Source organism: Cricetulus griseus, chromosome 2 (assembly GCF_003668045.3).
Source record: "Cricetulus griseus strain 17A/GY chromosome 2, alternate assembly CriGri-PICRH-1.0, whole genome shotgun sequence".
Taxonomy (NCBI): Eukaryota; Metazoa; Chordata; class Mammalia; order Rodentia; family Cricetidae; genus Cricetulus; species Cricetulus griseus.
The window spans coordinates 63,784,859-63,801,292 of record NC_048595.1 but is presented as its reverse complement, the minus strand read 5'-3'; the positions used below and the strand labels follow the sequence as shown (position 1 = coordinate 63,801,292).

General features: G+C 43.5%; 1 non-coding gene across 1 annotated transcript; it reads right to left on the bottom strand.

The window, feature by feature from the left end:
• Nucleotides 1-13,163: 13,163 nt before the first annotated feature.
• Nucleotides 13,164-13,322, bottom strand: LOC113834012. The gene has a single exon (XR_003482263.1). It is a non-coding gene; the product is annotated as a U1 spliceosomal RNA (small nuclear RNA).
• Between the last annotated feature and the right edge of the window lie 3,112 nt (nt 13,323-16,434).

The window sequence follows — 16,434 nt, the reverse complement described above, 5'->3', positions numbered from 1 at the left end:
TTTTTATCTACTAGTGATGTCTGCGATGGACCACTAGGCAGAGTTGGAAAGATGGGAGAGGAATACCAACTTGGGGAGTCACTTTGTTCTTAAGCAAGCCCAACATGCTCCTTTCCCACAGGAAGAAGACCCTGACAGATGAACAGCTATTCTGATACTTGAGTCAACAACTCTCCAACTATTGACTCTTTCCAACAGGTCAAAGCATTTGCTTATGATTCTCCATCAGTATATTTGTCAGTATACCTTCTCAAAGTTTAGGTTATTTCCAATAGAGAAGTTACTGCATTAGAATCCTGCCCTAGTCTGAGTATGTCCAAGGCACTGTACCCTTTGAACAATGGTTTCCTCATCGTCTTCACAGTACTGTTGTGAGTACCTAAAAAAATGAATAGTAAAAAGCAGCAATTTTGATCCATATAGATGCCAATGATTGTGTCTGGTGGTCTATTCAATCCAATCACTCCTATTCATACAACAGATACCCCTCAAAGCTTGGGAAACACAGCAACTTTTCACCAGGTTTTGCCTACAACAGCAATGGGCAATTCCCTGCTCAGCACACACTCAAAAGGCTTAGCGGCTCTTCCCAGGCTTTTGTGGACATCATGGCTCTGGCACACTTCCCTCCACCCTACCAACACACAGACACACAGACTTTGACCACACACTCTCACACCAGAAGAGTCAGAAAATCACGAAGAAAAATCTAATAATACTTACTTGAGGTTTTTTAAACTCCTTGGGGGTAGATAGATACAAGGCAGTAAACCAGCATAAGGAAAGAAAAACAGTTTAAAAAAAAAACTAATAAAAAAAAATCCCATAGGAAGGAAATGGAAACCCCCCCATCCCCAAAATGGAGCTAAATTGTGTGGTTGCTGTTACTGCCTTCCTGGAAGGGGGCAGAAGCTGAGGGCATCCAGCACTTACACTGGAATTGTTTTCTAAACAGATTTTCTTAGCGTATATTTTTCACATATTTTAACCTTTCTCAAAACACCCTGGCCAAAAGCAGTAAAAATGCTGTGCTATTAAACTTAAATTAGGGGCTTGTGCAGGCTGAGGGACCCAGCTGGGTTTCCTCTGGCAATAGGGAAAAGAAGGGGAGTAGAGAAAAGCCACCAGGCTGTATTGCCCTCAGGTATTTGCCTGGTGCCCCTTGGGGAAGGCCCAGCTGAACCTGGCTCCTGGCTAATAATGTAGAGGCAGGGATTAAAAAGTGGTAATAGAACATTTTTAAAAATAATGAATTAAAAATTTTATTATTCTTCTTAAAAATAAAAAAATGCATGTAAAGTGGAAAAATAATTACATCTATGTGTTTCCAAACCCAGGGACTGATGATGGAATCAGTTTCATTCCATGTTTTCAGTGTCAAAGGATGGGTGGTGGGTGGCTAGGATTTGGCAAAGGGTGCTCAGAGGTAGGGCATGGGAGTTTGGAGAAAGGCCCATGCTTTATTCAAAACAGTAGGTTTTTAGTTTAAGCCATGCTGTGAACAACAGACATGTTCACAAGTCATCACCCATTATGACCAAAGAAAAGCCATTTGCCATCTAGCACTTTCTCATCGTCTTTGAGGACCAAATGAAAAGTGTTGCCTTTGTTTCTGGGAACACAAACACTGGGTGCATGTAAGACCTGGGGGACACATGAAGTCACCTCTTGTTATATCTGCCCATACAGCCAGACAAGGCCAGCCAGAGGGTACCTTAGGAAAGCTGTCTGAGTGGAAAGTGCCTGAGTGGGTTTATTGATCTCATTGGAAAATGGGCATTTCAGCTTCTCTCCAAGGAGTCAGCGGGGACGTGTCAGCAAGGTGTCCCTTTGGACCCATCGACCTGAGCAGAAAAATGAACTACAACGTTTCACTTAGACTGATTTTGCCAAGGCTGCCTCCATTGTGTCTGATGGTCCATCCAGGAAGAAAGGGAGGAAGAGTAGCAGCAGTCACATCCCTCTACAAATGGCTGCTGCCTGTGTGTATACTAGGTGCCCACATACCCAGGTCTGCCTTCTGGTAAGGGAAGCTGACAAGGGCAATGGATCCTTGGAACAGACACAACTGCAGTAGGCAAGGACCTTTAGTTCCCAGATATTTTGCATCAATGGGCAGAGCATAAAGACAGCATGGTGCAACCACCAGCCTTGTGACTTAAATCTGAGCTTTGACTGTGAGGACATGACCAAAGGAAACAAATGTTTGACCAGACATCTGAGAACATCTGTTTACTTTGCTTGTGTGAATGCAGATCGACTGGCCTGAGTTGTCTGCTTTTGGCTGAAATGCAAGATAGAAGGTCCCTTGTAAACACAGGCCGTGCGAAGCCTACCTAGGTGATTGCCTTCTTCCTTATTGCTCAGGATGAAGGGTTTCTCCCTGTCCTCAGCAAATCTAAACTTGCACTAGATGAAGAGGTGGACACAAATAGAGCAGAGATTTGGATCCCCCCACCCCCCACCCCGGCCTGCATTTCTTAGCTCAGGAAACTAAAGGGTCTCAAATAAGTGCACAGTCCTTTTCCCTGGCCAGGCCACAAATGGTGATGCTTCGAGAAGAGTGACTAATGGACCTGTCCTGGAACAGCCTGGAAGCTAAACCTACGGAAGGAAGAAAGATGGGAGGGAGAGGAGGAAAGGAGGAGAGGGAAGAGGAGGTTGGAATAGGGAGGGGGAAGGGGATGTTTCCACCGGCTCTTTATGAATGTCCAAGCTCTGGCCCAGAAGTGGCTGCTGTCTGTCAGTGGCAAATGTTGCCTGGGTTATTCTTAGCAAAGTGCTTAGGGAATCTGAGCCTGTGGGGCTCTGGAATGGAAAAAACAACAACAAAACAAAACAAAGCTTGTTCTGCCTGTCTTCTAGAGATATTCAAAGCTAGGTGAAGGAAGCAGATCAGATGGGGCAGAGAGATTGTTACACAGTGAATGCCCCAACCCCCCAAATCATGATTGTTTTATGTGATTCTTTTCCCTTTGGTGAGGAAAATGGGATGTGGTGTCAATTACTGGGAAAAATATACAAAGTCCTAATGGCTAATCTATTCTTCTAAGTATGAGGAGGGCTACTACACCTAAGAGAGTTGATCTAATTGTATAATAAAACTCGAGTCATTTCCAGCCAGCTCGGACACGCCAGTTCTGTTGGAGAACGCTCCGGCTGCTACTGCTGCTGCTGCCCTAGGCAAAGAGTAGTGAGCTGACCCAGGCAATTGCTTGTGGGTAAAATCCGACAAGGATCTGAAAGGAGTGGGGAATATGGCTGCAGGGAGCAATGAGGACCATGAAGATGCTGGACAGTAAATAGTACCTTCTTGTTTTATGTGTCCCCATGGTGACCGTTGCTTTCTCAGCTACAAACATCTATGTCAAGGCCCTAACCGTGGAAGGTGCCCCGCAAAGCTGTGCCATGATGTCCCTTCCTTTCTTTCCCCTTTTCCTTGTGTGTATATCAGACGGTCACTTAAAGAACTCAGGCTATCAAGCAATTTCACATCGGCTGCTTTAACTCCCTCAGAGGAAAAGCAAATGGTCAGTTTATAGATGAAATTCCAAGGCAGGTTATAATGTTTGAAGTTCCATGCCTAAGAAATGATGGCAGGGTGCAAACTTGAATTTCCTACCCTTGCCGCCTGTTTCTGCTCTCCCATCTCCATTGCTGACTGAGGCAGGAGTTCCCCTGAACAGTGATCTCTGAGGTTAGGTGCGGACCTACGATGTGGGAGGGGCTCAGGTGCCATGAGAAGTTGGTGGTGGCAATAGGCATCCTAAAATTAGCTCGCTCCTTTCAACTCTGCCTGATTTGATCTAAAAAATGAAAGGGTTTAAAACCCTCTTGCATGTAAATCCACCGACAGCTTCTAACACCATCACAAACGGCAAAGTCTCTGTTTATTCAAGCATTGGGAATTTTTTTTTTTAAAGAAAAATACAACTGGGAGTAGAAGTCACTGGGTTATAAATGAGCTCTCACCCCACCAAAGAAAAAAATAATAATTATAATAAAAATAATGGCACCATATTCTCTGATAAACCAGTGCCAGAAAAGCTCTTGGGGATCAAGTTTTGTCAGTCCCCAGCTTTTACCAATTTAAATTCTTGGCAGAGTATTAAAAAAAAAAGTATAAGGTATTTGAAACTCCAGTCCCTCAGGTACTAAATCTAGGGTTTCCTGGCAAAAGATGAATGTTGCCAGAGTGAAAGTCTCGCGCCACAGGGCCGTATCTCCATGGCTGTTCGTATTTATACTTCATAGACAAATATGTCATTCTTTCAGGATCCCTTTACAGGGCCAATTTTTCCCCCTCATATGTTACCCACCCCCTTTGGATAAAAATGAGGGCTGTCAAGCTCAGGACACAGGCTTTGAGCTAGAAATGCCCTTTGGTGCGTGAAGACTTGCTTCCACAAAATTGTCCCAATTACTAAGCCACAAGGATGGTGAACAGATAGTAACAGGACCCCTGTGGAGATGGTCAGCAAGTACGAGGTCCATGTAGCCTGGATCTGCTCACTCTTTGGTCATTCACGGTTTCCTTGCTCCTGTGAAGAGTGCCATAAAGCACAAGAATGTTCAAACATTCAGACAATAATGCAGGAATTAATGTGGGGAAACTCTCATTGTCAGTGAACAGTTAGAGAGGAGATCCCTGTTAGTGTCTACACTCTGTTCATGAACTGTGGGCATGCTCTCCATCCTTGCTTCCTGGAACTTTAGTCCAAAGTGGAGATTTTTCCAATCTCCTTTCTGAATCTCTTTGAGACTCTTCTGCTTTCACTTGCATTTCTTTTCTCTCCTCTCTCTTAGCCTGTTAATGGAGTTTAACCTAGCCTGGAAATGTCTGAGATGGCTCACCCCCAATGTCTGTTGGCCACATTTTGACCATTATCATATAAGGGAAGATGGCACACATATTGAACATCTAGTATGTTTGGGGTATTGTCCTCAGTCCTTGCCCAATTTTAGACTTGGAAGATAAACCTTATGAATATCTTGGAGATGGGAAATTCTATTAATACTTAAGTATTTTTTTAACCTCAGGAGGCACTATATAACATATTGCAATTTGACAATTCCATTTTTTGTTCAGTTTAGCATGTCCTATTTTAAAAAAGTAGAAAACGCAGTCTTTACCTTCATAAAAATCACTTTCCACTTAATGTTGTGATATATCAACCCTCTCTACTCATACAATATTTGTGTCATAATCTGAGGTACACAGAGATGTCACAGCAAGGATGGATAATAACTGGGGTAAGGACTTTCAGTGAATCATCACAGGAACATTCCACATTTCATGTGAGTACCATGTAGCCCACATAACAGCTTTCCCTTAGCCCAGGCTATTAAGTGTCACATGACTGGCAACCTAAGAATTCCAGCATCCTATTGCAAGAGCAGAGCTGTCTTGTTTGTTCTGGTCCAAAAATCAGGCAGCTGCCCAAGGGGCTTCTCATTCTCTGTCCTGTTTTCTTACTCTAGTCCTAGAATCTACAATCTAGTCTCACAGTCTCAGGCATGAGTTCTTTGTGCCCCACAATGGCTTGACCTAAGGACTTCAATCTCATGTGTCCAGTTCATGCATGTGGTACATTTAAACATGATGATTTCACCCAAAATCCAACATACCTCCAAACAAACCCTTTCTCCATCACCCACGTGTGCAGTATTAGAGCCATTCTCAAGCTCCCATCTTCCTCAATGCCGGCAATAGTAGCCTGGCACTAATCATAATACTTCAGCTAGCCAAACTCTTCATACATGCCATGTGTGCTTTCCTTCATTTGGGTTCATAGTCAATGGAGTCCTCATCACAACTTTATGAAGTATATGTAATTATTATCAGTCCCAATTTATAGACCAAAGACAAACTCAGAAATAATGAGAAGTGACCAGCCCAAGGAGGCCCTCGGGATATCAAGCTATGGAGGACAAGTCTCACTTCAGAACTTCATCTGTTCTTTTCTGTAGCCTACACCATAAGCTCTCCACTCTATGTGACATTTGGTCCTAAGAAATGCCTCTTAAAGTCATCAGCCTATCTCTCATGATTTCGTGTGGGCAGATCTCTTATTCTGTAGCACTTTAGACTTAGAACAGAAAAGAGTGTCCGTGACAAAGTGAGGATACAGTGAGGACTTCTGACACCAAGAACAGAATTTCTGCATGCCTTCCTCATGAGCCTTCTCTGACGCCACCTACAAACCAGATTAATGTCCCTTGAGTCCCCATGGTTCTTGGTATTTTTCTTGGGGATACTCCTGACTACTAGTTTATCTGGTGATGATATGCTTGGAGATTGTCAAGTGTGCCTTGACTACCATAGCCTACTATACAATTGAGTCTAATAAATATTTGTTCAAAGAATAAGTGTGTAAACAATATGTCACTCCTGGGTAAAATTCATGTAGAGAATATCCCACCTATGATATTAATTAACTATTTCTTGTGTTTATACATGTGCATCTTCTGAGAGAGAAATTACCTTATGGTACCTTTTCCTTCATATCCTTGGACTTTTACTGCAGGTCAAAATCTTAAGGAGCTCTGGAACTAAAGACAACTTGGATTTGAATTCTTCACTCATTAGTGTGTGAACTTGGACACTTTATTTAATTTCTCTGAGCTCATTTCCTGTCTACAGAATGGGGGCTTTTGGTGATTGAGAGTTATTCCAATTCACATAAACTTTCAGCATAGAGCCTGGCCATAGTGATCCCATAAATTGTGGTGATGCTGCTGTTGCTGTTTTCATGGGTACATTTTCTTCATTCTCTAAGAGCTTGCAGCCAGTAAAGGAGACACAGAGTAGCTTTGCACTTTCTATAAGATCTCGTGTTCAAGGATAACCACCCCAGCAATGTGGACTTACCTCATACCTTTCCACAGTCCTGTTTATGATCACTCACAGAAAGGAAATGTTATTATTTCACTCACCACATACCCTTCAGAGCCCACTCAGAGTTGTAGCTCCAACTTGCAAGTCAGATGAAGTCAACTCTCTGCTTGCAGTTTCAATACTTATGAAATGCTCTAGATGATGCACGGACCATAGGGATGCAGTGAAGATGAAATTAAAGCCAGTGTTACTCATAAAAAGGCCTAGTCAAAAGTGGACACATAACAAACATTAGCTTCCTCCATGTCTTGATATGCCTCCTCCTCTGGTACTTTCAGCCTGTACCTTCTGTCAGCTTCTATACATCTGAGGCAGTAGAGCTTAGACTCAGAGGCAATTCGCTCCAGCCTGGATCTCCATTCTTCCCCAGTATACACTGTCCAAATACCCTTGTCAGTGAGTTAGAGAAAAGATATAATAGTTCTCTCTGTTTAGATTCTCTCATCTTTCTGGGCACCAGCAACAGGGCCACACTCAGTTCTCCTTATACCTTAAGTCCTGACCCCACCTCTTACCTTGATAATCCTGCATGTCAGTCACCCAGCTTGTCATGAAACAACACGGCCCCTCTCTCTTCCAAGACCCACCTCTGCCTCTCAGAGCCAGAAACACCCACCCTCTAAGAATCCCTACTATCAGACTGGTGTACATTATCCATGCCCTGGGACTTCTAAATCTTGAATTCCAACTGTGTCCCAGAGCCCCTCCCCCACCCCCTCAATGCTTGTCACTTAGAGAAAAGGTAGAATTATTATTTTTTCTTTAAATCTTTCTATTTCCTGTTTCTGTGGTGGCTTTTTTTTTTTACCATTTCTTATTGTGCGTTGTAAAGACTATCAGGTACACAAGAGAATGGATGGTTAGGAAGAAGGTGTAGACAACTAACTGTAATGTAGCTTCCTTCTATCCTCGTCCTTTGTCTTGAGGATGAATGGTTGCAGTGCTGTGGAGTAGGCAAGGTGGATGGTAACTTGAGTCAAGAAGCACAAGAAATGTGCTCTAAGTAGAGGCCATTTGGGAGAGCACTGGGAGAAACTCCAGTTTCCCAAGGTGAGATATCAGGAGTGAGATGAGAACTATCCAGGCAGAGTCTGAATTGGCCCCTCACCAAATCTCCAGGGATGTCTCCCTGTACACTAAATTTCTGTGTAAATGGGTTCTTTCTCAAGATTTCCTACAGGGCATGAATTCTGCATGCAGGTTGAAACAGGGCACCAATAAAGAGAGCTGGAGACATCATGGAACTGGAGGACAAGGCGACCACTTGGGTTACAATGATAACAATATCTTCAGTAATAATGGAGAGGCCATATATGCAGCAATTCCCCTATGAACAACCTTCCAAGGCCTGTTGTCAGAGATCAGATAATCTCATGATGAAGCAATTATGTAGACATCCATCTTGTAAACAGACACAAACCTCAGCCCGACACTTTGTGGTATCATCAGCTCTTACCCAGGGAATTAGAGACAGCTTCAGGGACCCTAAGTAACAAAGGAAGGGAAGGCCATTATGAAATTATAAAGAGCACACTTGTGCTTAAGGAAGAGAGCTCAAATAATATCGCAATCTTTGTGGGGCCACACCATGGGAAGTCTTGCAAATACAAAGCAGAGTTTGGATTTTATTACCCAGTCTTTGAGGACACCTGTGACATAATCTGACAGCCAATCAAGGATAGAATTCAGGAGATACTATTGCGTTCAGGTGTCAGTTGGGAAGTTGCAGATGCAGTAGAAAAAGAAAGAGAGTAAAACATTGCTGTATAGTGACTTCTTCTAGACATAGCATGATGTCTGTCTGTCTTGGACTTTGCCTGAGTAGTCATGGCCACTGGAGCAGAACAATATTGTACTAGGTCTATGGTAACGGTAATGGATCCACTGACATTCCCTAGCAACAGCCCTATCCAGAAGCCGAGATGTTCCTTCCACAGCTCCAGGTGGTTTAGGGAGCTACCAGCATCTATAAGAAATAAAGGATTAATTGAAAGTAGAGCTCCATAATGCAGCTTGCATGAGATTTGCCATCTATGATGGTATGTGACTTGGTGTGCTGCATCTGTTTCGGGGCCACCCATACTCCTGTAAATAATCCCTCACCTATGTTCTGTAAGAAAACCCCAATAAACTTGATTTCACCAAGATTGACTTCGGTAAAATTATTCATTGGTCTGTCCTAGGTGTTCATCTTGTGTGACTGGGCATGCAGTTGTATCTCCCAAGGAAAAGATAAGGCAACAGATGAAGATGAGAGCTCTTCACAAGGCTCCTTCTCACATAGACAGAATGGGGGGAACTGTTGTCTTAGTTGCACATGGGGAGGAAGTCTTGATTCCAGGTGGTGTATCAGAAGGGCTCAGCTTGTATATCCAATAATAAATTTGCCTTTGATTGCTCCCCAAACTCTGCTTTCTCCATTCCCGATATACTTACCAAGGAAATGAACAGAGCAAGCTCCAGTGGAGTAGATGGTTGGTGGGTTGGAAGAGGGCATGTGGGCCTTCTGGTGGGGGCTGGATGTGGTTGTGGGGGAATATTGTGCCGGCACCTGTGTGAGTCTGCTGCATATAGATCAAGCCCATTTGCCCATGGACCTCATAATCAGCTCCTGCTTAAGCCCTAGCTTCCCCAGTAATTGACTCTCGCATATTGATTAAGATGTTGATGTGTCCCAGGATTTCTTGGTGGTGATGCAGGCACGCCTCCCGGCAGGCTGGGTTGGCAAGGCTCTCACTGTAAGGCTGTCACCGCTTGCTCTTAATGGATAAAGCTGTCATCTGAGAGCTGGAATGTCTTGCAGGCACAAAGACGAAATTAACTGTTCAATAATGTATGGGACATGGAAAAAACTTTACCCAACAACTCGAATTGATTGCTGTAAGTGTTTTGACTGCATTTGCCTGCTTTGCATAAAGTCAGCGACTTTGGCTAGCCTGATGTTCACATACAGCCATTTCTCAGCCTCCTTTAGAGTGAGAGTCAAGAGACTGGTGGCTGCCAGGAAGCAGCTGTCTGGGGGGAAGGAGGGTAGTGGGGTGGGGAGCAGGTGGGCACCACTGACACCTCTCTGGGGATCCTAGAGTGATCCTTGGTCTTTAAAGCAATGGGTTCCTGGCAGCTCGATGGGATCTTTCTAGAATGGCATCTTGGGTGAGTTTGGGGAATCACTGGGTGTGGAATTCCTGGAGCTCTGTGACCTCACTTGCTTCAGGTCCCCCTCTCCCCTCTCTCTGAACGAGGCTGACATCTTACAGAGAAGCTGTCTGTCAGCGCTGGGGGAGGAGGGGCCCTTGGATCGTACCATCCACACCAGTTTGGTAAACAGCCTCCTCTCACTTCAACCAAACCCTGCTGATTATTTGGGACTTGGTTAAATGTGTCCTAACGATCACACACGTTCCAGAAACTGCTGAATGTTTCTCTCAGTCCTCTCCCTTTCTGACCTGGAAGACTAGGAATATATCAAGCCAGCCTGCCTATATGCTACATCCTTTCTGCCAAGCTCAGCCTTTTAAAAACATAACAAGATCCTTTGAACATAGCTCTGTTTTATCACAGGCTCTTTATTGAACTTCTAATCAACACAAGCAGCTGACAAAATAGGAGATTGCAGATTCGGCTGTGCATTATGTATCCTCCTCCTTGTGAGTCTAAAAAAAATCATAACATTAAAGGGAGAGAAAATAAACAGGCTCCTTTCAAAAACAAACGAATCCCACCAAACCAAGGAAATCCTCTCACACCCAGAGGAAAGCCTGCCGCGTGCCTTGCAGACCCAGCTTGGTCTTGGAGCCTGGAGGAGGCCGTTTTCATAAAACAAATAACCACCTTATTTTTGTCACCCGCTAGGAGTGAGGTCTAAGCTGCAGGCCCATGTCCAAGGATTCCTTCTCCATAGGCCCAGCCAATGACAGATACGTCTGGCTCCTTGCCTAAAAGGGAAGTGGGGCACAGTCCCTGTTCTGACCCTTTCTCTCTTAGCCCTGATCCTGGTCCTGGGTGTTGGCACATTGTCCTCACCTGAGGCCTCCTTGCCTCCATCTTTCTTATTTACTTCTGTTATTCAAATTCCATCTCTAGAGACTGTCAAGGATCAGGGCTCTGGGGCAGCAACCAATGGAAAGGACTCTTGCCTATCTGACCAAAGCCACTTCTCTCTTCATAGAGTTTTAGAGCAGATGCTTGAGCCAGGGGGTGCAACTCTTGGCTGTGGATGGGGCAGGGCCTGAGTTGTAACTAAGAGCCTCAGTTTCACCACAGGATGTGGGTCCAATGCCTGGTAGTAAGTACTGAAAATTCATGGGCAGGGCAGATGGATGGAGGTTAAGATAAGGTGAGGATGTAGTCCAAATAACACAGCCCAGAAAGAAAGGGATACAAAGGAGGAGAAACCCTTGAAACAATGCTTTAACTGGCCTTGTATTTGCAGATGAATACCTGCCAGCATGAAAGTGATGGAAGACTAGGTCACACTAAGCAAGATGCTGCAATAGGTGATGGCCCGAAGGTCTCAAAGTCTGGAGAGTCACATGGACAACAGGTCAGAGACGGGAGCCTTGAAAGCCAATGCATCCTAGCAGGGTGTGTCTGATACTATCAAACAGCTCTGTCCTTTGGGAATGATCATTTGCCATCATGGAATGATGGTGAAGGCCAGGGGAGTCTGGATGTACTATCGGGAAGGCCACCTGGTAAGAGGTAACAAGAGCCAAATTGAAGACCGAGTGTGGGAGTATGGGGCAGTCATAGGACAGCATCTCCACAGATTTTGCCAGCTCCTTGATATGATAGAGATGCAGAGGTAGAAGCTGCTGACTCCCTCTGGAGGCAGAAAATGGGATACAAATAAGAGGCCAAAGACTGAGGATGGTGACAGGACACCAGGAGTGACTCAAGTGAGCTCAAAGGCTAGAGAGACTCCCGAATGCTTGAATGGCAGAGAGGAACTTGCCATCTCCAGAAATGCAAGAGAGACTGTAAGCCTTATTTGTTGCACAAGGATGAGAGAAAGATTGGGAAAACATAGAAGAAATTCACAAATAACAGAGTCCATTTAGACTCTGAGGGCAAAATAGCTTAAGCTTTGCAATTTAAAAACAGTAGGAATTTATTTGTATAGTTCTAGAGACTGAGAGGTCCAAGTCAAGGCACAAGCATTGGTACCAAGTGAGACCTGGCTCTCCTTAGATGAATAGTACCTTTAGTTAGTCATGACCATGTAGAGGAGAGGGAAGGGATAGAGATGTGAACTCACTCTCTCAAGCCCTTTGTAAGGATATTAATTCTAACAGTGGAAGCCTTCATAACTAATCACCAATATTCTACCCCTAGCACTCTTGCAGTTGAATTAAGTTTCAACACAAATTTTGGAGGTACACCATATTAGAACCATAGCAGCTTTGACCAACTGTTTGACTTGGTAGGAAAGCCAGGTGTGAGACCAATCAATGTCAGCAACATACATGAGCACCTGGGGTTGCAAGAGGCCACTTCTGAGTCAAGGCCAAGGATTAACATAGAAAATTCTGGGAAGATTTCCTAAGTATACTAGTAGACTTTACCATGTAGACCTCCCTGGGGTGTGCTGGATAGTTGTCCCTCAGCTTTAGAGAAGAGTCATAATTTAAGTCATAACCACAATTTATTCTCATGAGTAACTGGGGGAATTGTCCTAGACCTTGGGTGACCAATAAATAGTCAATCCCCCATTGGGCTCAGGGCAATTATATTAAGTGACTTGAAATAAGAATAGAAATGATTTCTTTTGAGGACCCTGCCAGTACTGCTGTAAAAGTCATTTGTATTTCATTATGGGGCACCAGTGTGCTAGACAGTCCCCAAATAACATCTGATGCTGTTCCCACAACTGGTTATTTCAGGTAACAATTAACAGGAAATGATTGTAAGTGCCTGGGTGGTCACTTTTCTAGGGGATGCTGGGCACTGAGTTTCAGTCCCCTACAGTCTCTCATCTATGGCTGTAAAAGGAAATGAACCACTTTTGTACCTGTCATAGCAAACTCTTTACTTCTTTCTCCTTCCTGCTCTCCATTTTGCCCACTGGGTTTTAGAAAGTTAATGTATGTAAGAGTTACACTTTGGGGTCTCATTTACAATAACCACATGGATGTCCGCTACAATCCAAATCCAGAAGGAGAGTGTTAGAAATGGACAGAAAGAAAAACAATGAAAGCCAAATGACATAGCATAGCATTTGTTTGCTTTTTCCTCTTTGTGATTCTATGTTTTTTTTTTTTTCTTTTTGAGTCCAGTGTGAACACAGTCCCCCACTCCTACAAATTATGCAGTCGAGTTTCCTGAATTCGGAGAAATCATAGGTGTCAGCACACCCAGAGGATAGTACATAAGCCTCACTCTTACCACCTTCATGGTCATGGTATCTCCCTTGCCAGATAAGGCAATCTATGCTGTGTTTTTGAGAATGCTCCGGACAGGGTCCCCAGGTAGACTATTCACAGTGTTCCCCAGCACTGTCTGCACCATAGTCTGCATCATTCATTCTTGGTGAAAGAACTCTGTTTTGGGTCCACAGAGAGGACACGTTGGTGAGCTTGAGGTAGCAAGCAGGGCGCAGACCAGGCAGGCAGGATGAGAAGCAGTTTCTGTTGACCGTGCTGCTGTGTGCCTCTCTGCTGCTAAGACAGTGAGCAGTGTCTGTTTGATGTCTGGTCTTTGGGAAGGAGACCCAAGAGAACATGAGCTGGGCTTGTCTGGATATCAAAGTCCAAATTAAAAATTTATTCCAGTGTTTGAAAAACTCCTGGCCAAAACCTTCATATGAAAAAAAAGTACAAACTCTTTGGTTTCTTCAGCATCTCCAGTTGAGCACTAGAGGATTTATTTTTTAAAAATAATCAACTAAAAGCAAAGGCAAATAGTTCCTAAGTGGACCCAGGTCGGGTGGCTTTGCTAACGCTTCAAGGAAAGCAGTCTAGCAGTCTGTTTAACCGCTTTGGGTAAGTGGAAAGCTTGTAGTTTAGTAATCACTTTTGATCCTCTTTTCCCTTGTGTGTTTGATCATCTGGGTCTTCCCTGGAGCTGGAGGACAAAGAATAAGAAAGGGCTCCCACTCCCCCAGCCCCACCCACACCCAATCCGGCCCACTACCCTTGCCCAGCCCTGGCTGTGTTCAGCAAAAAAAGTCATAGGAGGAATTTGTTTTTTCTTTAAGTTGTCAGTTGGGGAGGGAAATAAAGATGGCAGACCAAACCATCTAATAGTAATGATAAAATTTAATCATAAGGGAAACTTTATTATATAGCAATAGGTTACAGAAAGGAGTGGAAAATAAACAATAATATTCAATCAGGCCACTAAACAAATTTTCAGAAAAAAAAATAGAACTGACCTAATCTGAGAGACTTTTTAGTGAAATGCTGAAGTAGAAGTGGAGAGGAGAAAGCAACTTTAAGAGCAAAGCACCCAGGGGAAGGCTTGGGATCAAGATGTCTCGTTCACAATGAAAGCAGAGTGTAGAAAAGAAGAGTGGAAGAGCCATGGCAAGAGACAGAACGGAGTGCAGCCAGCCCCAGGCCCACTGATACGCAGCACCCTGCCCAACTGAATGCAGGCCTCCAGGGGAAGTCACACAGGTCCTCTGGCACAAGAGCTTTGCTAGTGTAGTCTTGTAAGCTTTACATTTTCAAGTTTAACCTGGGTACAATGTCCCAGTTAGTTTTCAGTTTGAAAGGTCTTTAGTGTGAATTACTCAAGTCTCCACCATTCTGATCTGGCCATGAGATAGTATCCACACCCCAATACTATCTTCATCACTCCCATTCTCCAGAAGAAGCCCTCTTTAGCTTTCTGTCATCATGGACTTTTTTTCCCTCTCTTTCTTTCTCTTTTTTTTGGAAGGGTACATAAAGTCATAAAATATTTTTTATTGCATCCTCCACTTATTTAATATTATACTTATGATTCATATTTGTATTAGGCAGGAAGAGGAAATTTGTTTATTCTCACTGATTTGTAATACTCTATGTTTCTATACATTGTAGTGCAAATAGGCATTTATATGGCTTCCAGTCTTTTGCTAGTAAAGATGGCATTGCTATGAACATTCCTGTGTATATCTTTTGCTGTCCATATGCATTCCTGTGGGTCTATTCCCAGGGGAATGGTTGAGTCATATGGTATACATATGTTAGCTTTAGTAGACACCACAGATTCCTTTCTCAAAAACTGATGCACTTGGCAACCTTCACGCTAACAGTGTGAGATCCAGGCTGTTTCACATCCTCAGTGTTGTCAATTTACCTCCAATTTATAGCAAGTGGCTTGAACTGAATTGTGACTTAAGTTTGGACTGCCAAATTTGCATATTTTCCAGACTTTTTAAATAAATTGAGGTATTTTTGTGAAGAGACTATTCAATTATTTTGTCCATTATTAATTTATTATCTATTGTTGCTTTATATACAAAATCTTAAATATTTCAGGCATAAGAGGTGTCTGCATACTTACAAAAGGGTGTTGTATGTATATGTATGCAGGTGCAGTGCGCATGCGTGCTTGTGCAGGCACAAGGTTTATGTCAGGTGTCTTCTTCAGTTTCTACCCACCTCATATATTGAGGCAGGTTCTCTCTTTTTGAAAATAGTATGTTTTCATCAATTCTTTGAGAATTTGTATTTGATCATATTCACCCCCCACCACCACTCTTTCCAGACCCAATAACCCTCTACCCACTCAACTGTGTCTCTTTTTCTCTTTTGAACCCATTGATTCCAGTTTCTATTATCCAAATACTCCTGTGTGGGTCCTGCCCTGAAGCATGCTTCACCTACCAGGAGTCACACCCTTAAGGAAAACTTGGCCCCCACCCCCCACCCAGGAAGTGCCCATTGACAATACCTCCTCTACCAGGGCTGGGACTTTGTGCCACCATCCCCCTTCCATGCTGGGATTCTGTCTGGTTTTCATGCTGTCACACTCGCTGTGAGTTCATGTATGCAACTATCCCCATGTTTCCAGGAAACACAGTCGCATTGTATTCACTCACAACCTCTGGCCCTTACAATCTTTCTACTCCTGCTTCTGGAATGCTCTGAGCCTTCAGGATAAGGGTATGATATAGGTGTCCCATTAAGGACTGAATGAACACTCCATAGTCTCTTCTTCTGGAGCTGTGGCCTCTGTGCAAACTTGAAGTTCACCCAGATTTTTACATGTGTTCTGGGGATCCGAACTCTAGTCCTCACACTTACCAAGCACCTTACCTGTTGAGATATCATCCCAGCACTAGAATATATATAAAATAAAATACCTCTCCTTTTTGCTTTTTTAAAAAACAATATTTTATTAATTCTTTGAGAATTTCATATGATAAATCTTAATCATATTCACTCCTAGTCTCACCCAGATCCACCTTCTCCTAATCCCCATGCTTAACATCAAATCTCTCTCTCTCTCTCTCTCTCTCTCTCTCTCTCTCTCTCTCTCTCTCTTCTCTCTGTCTTTCTGAGACTATCTTACAGTAGATATCCTCATCCTCTTGCTCTTACAATCTT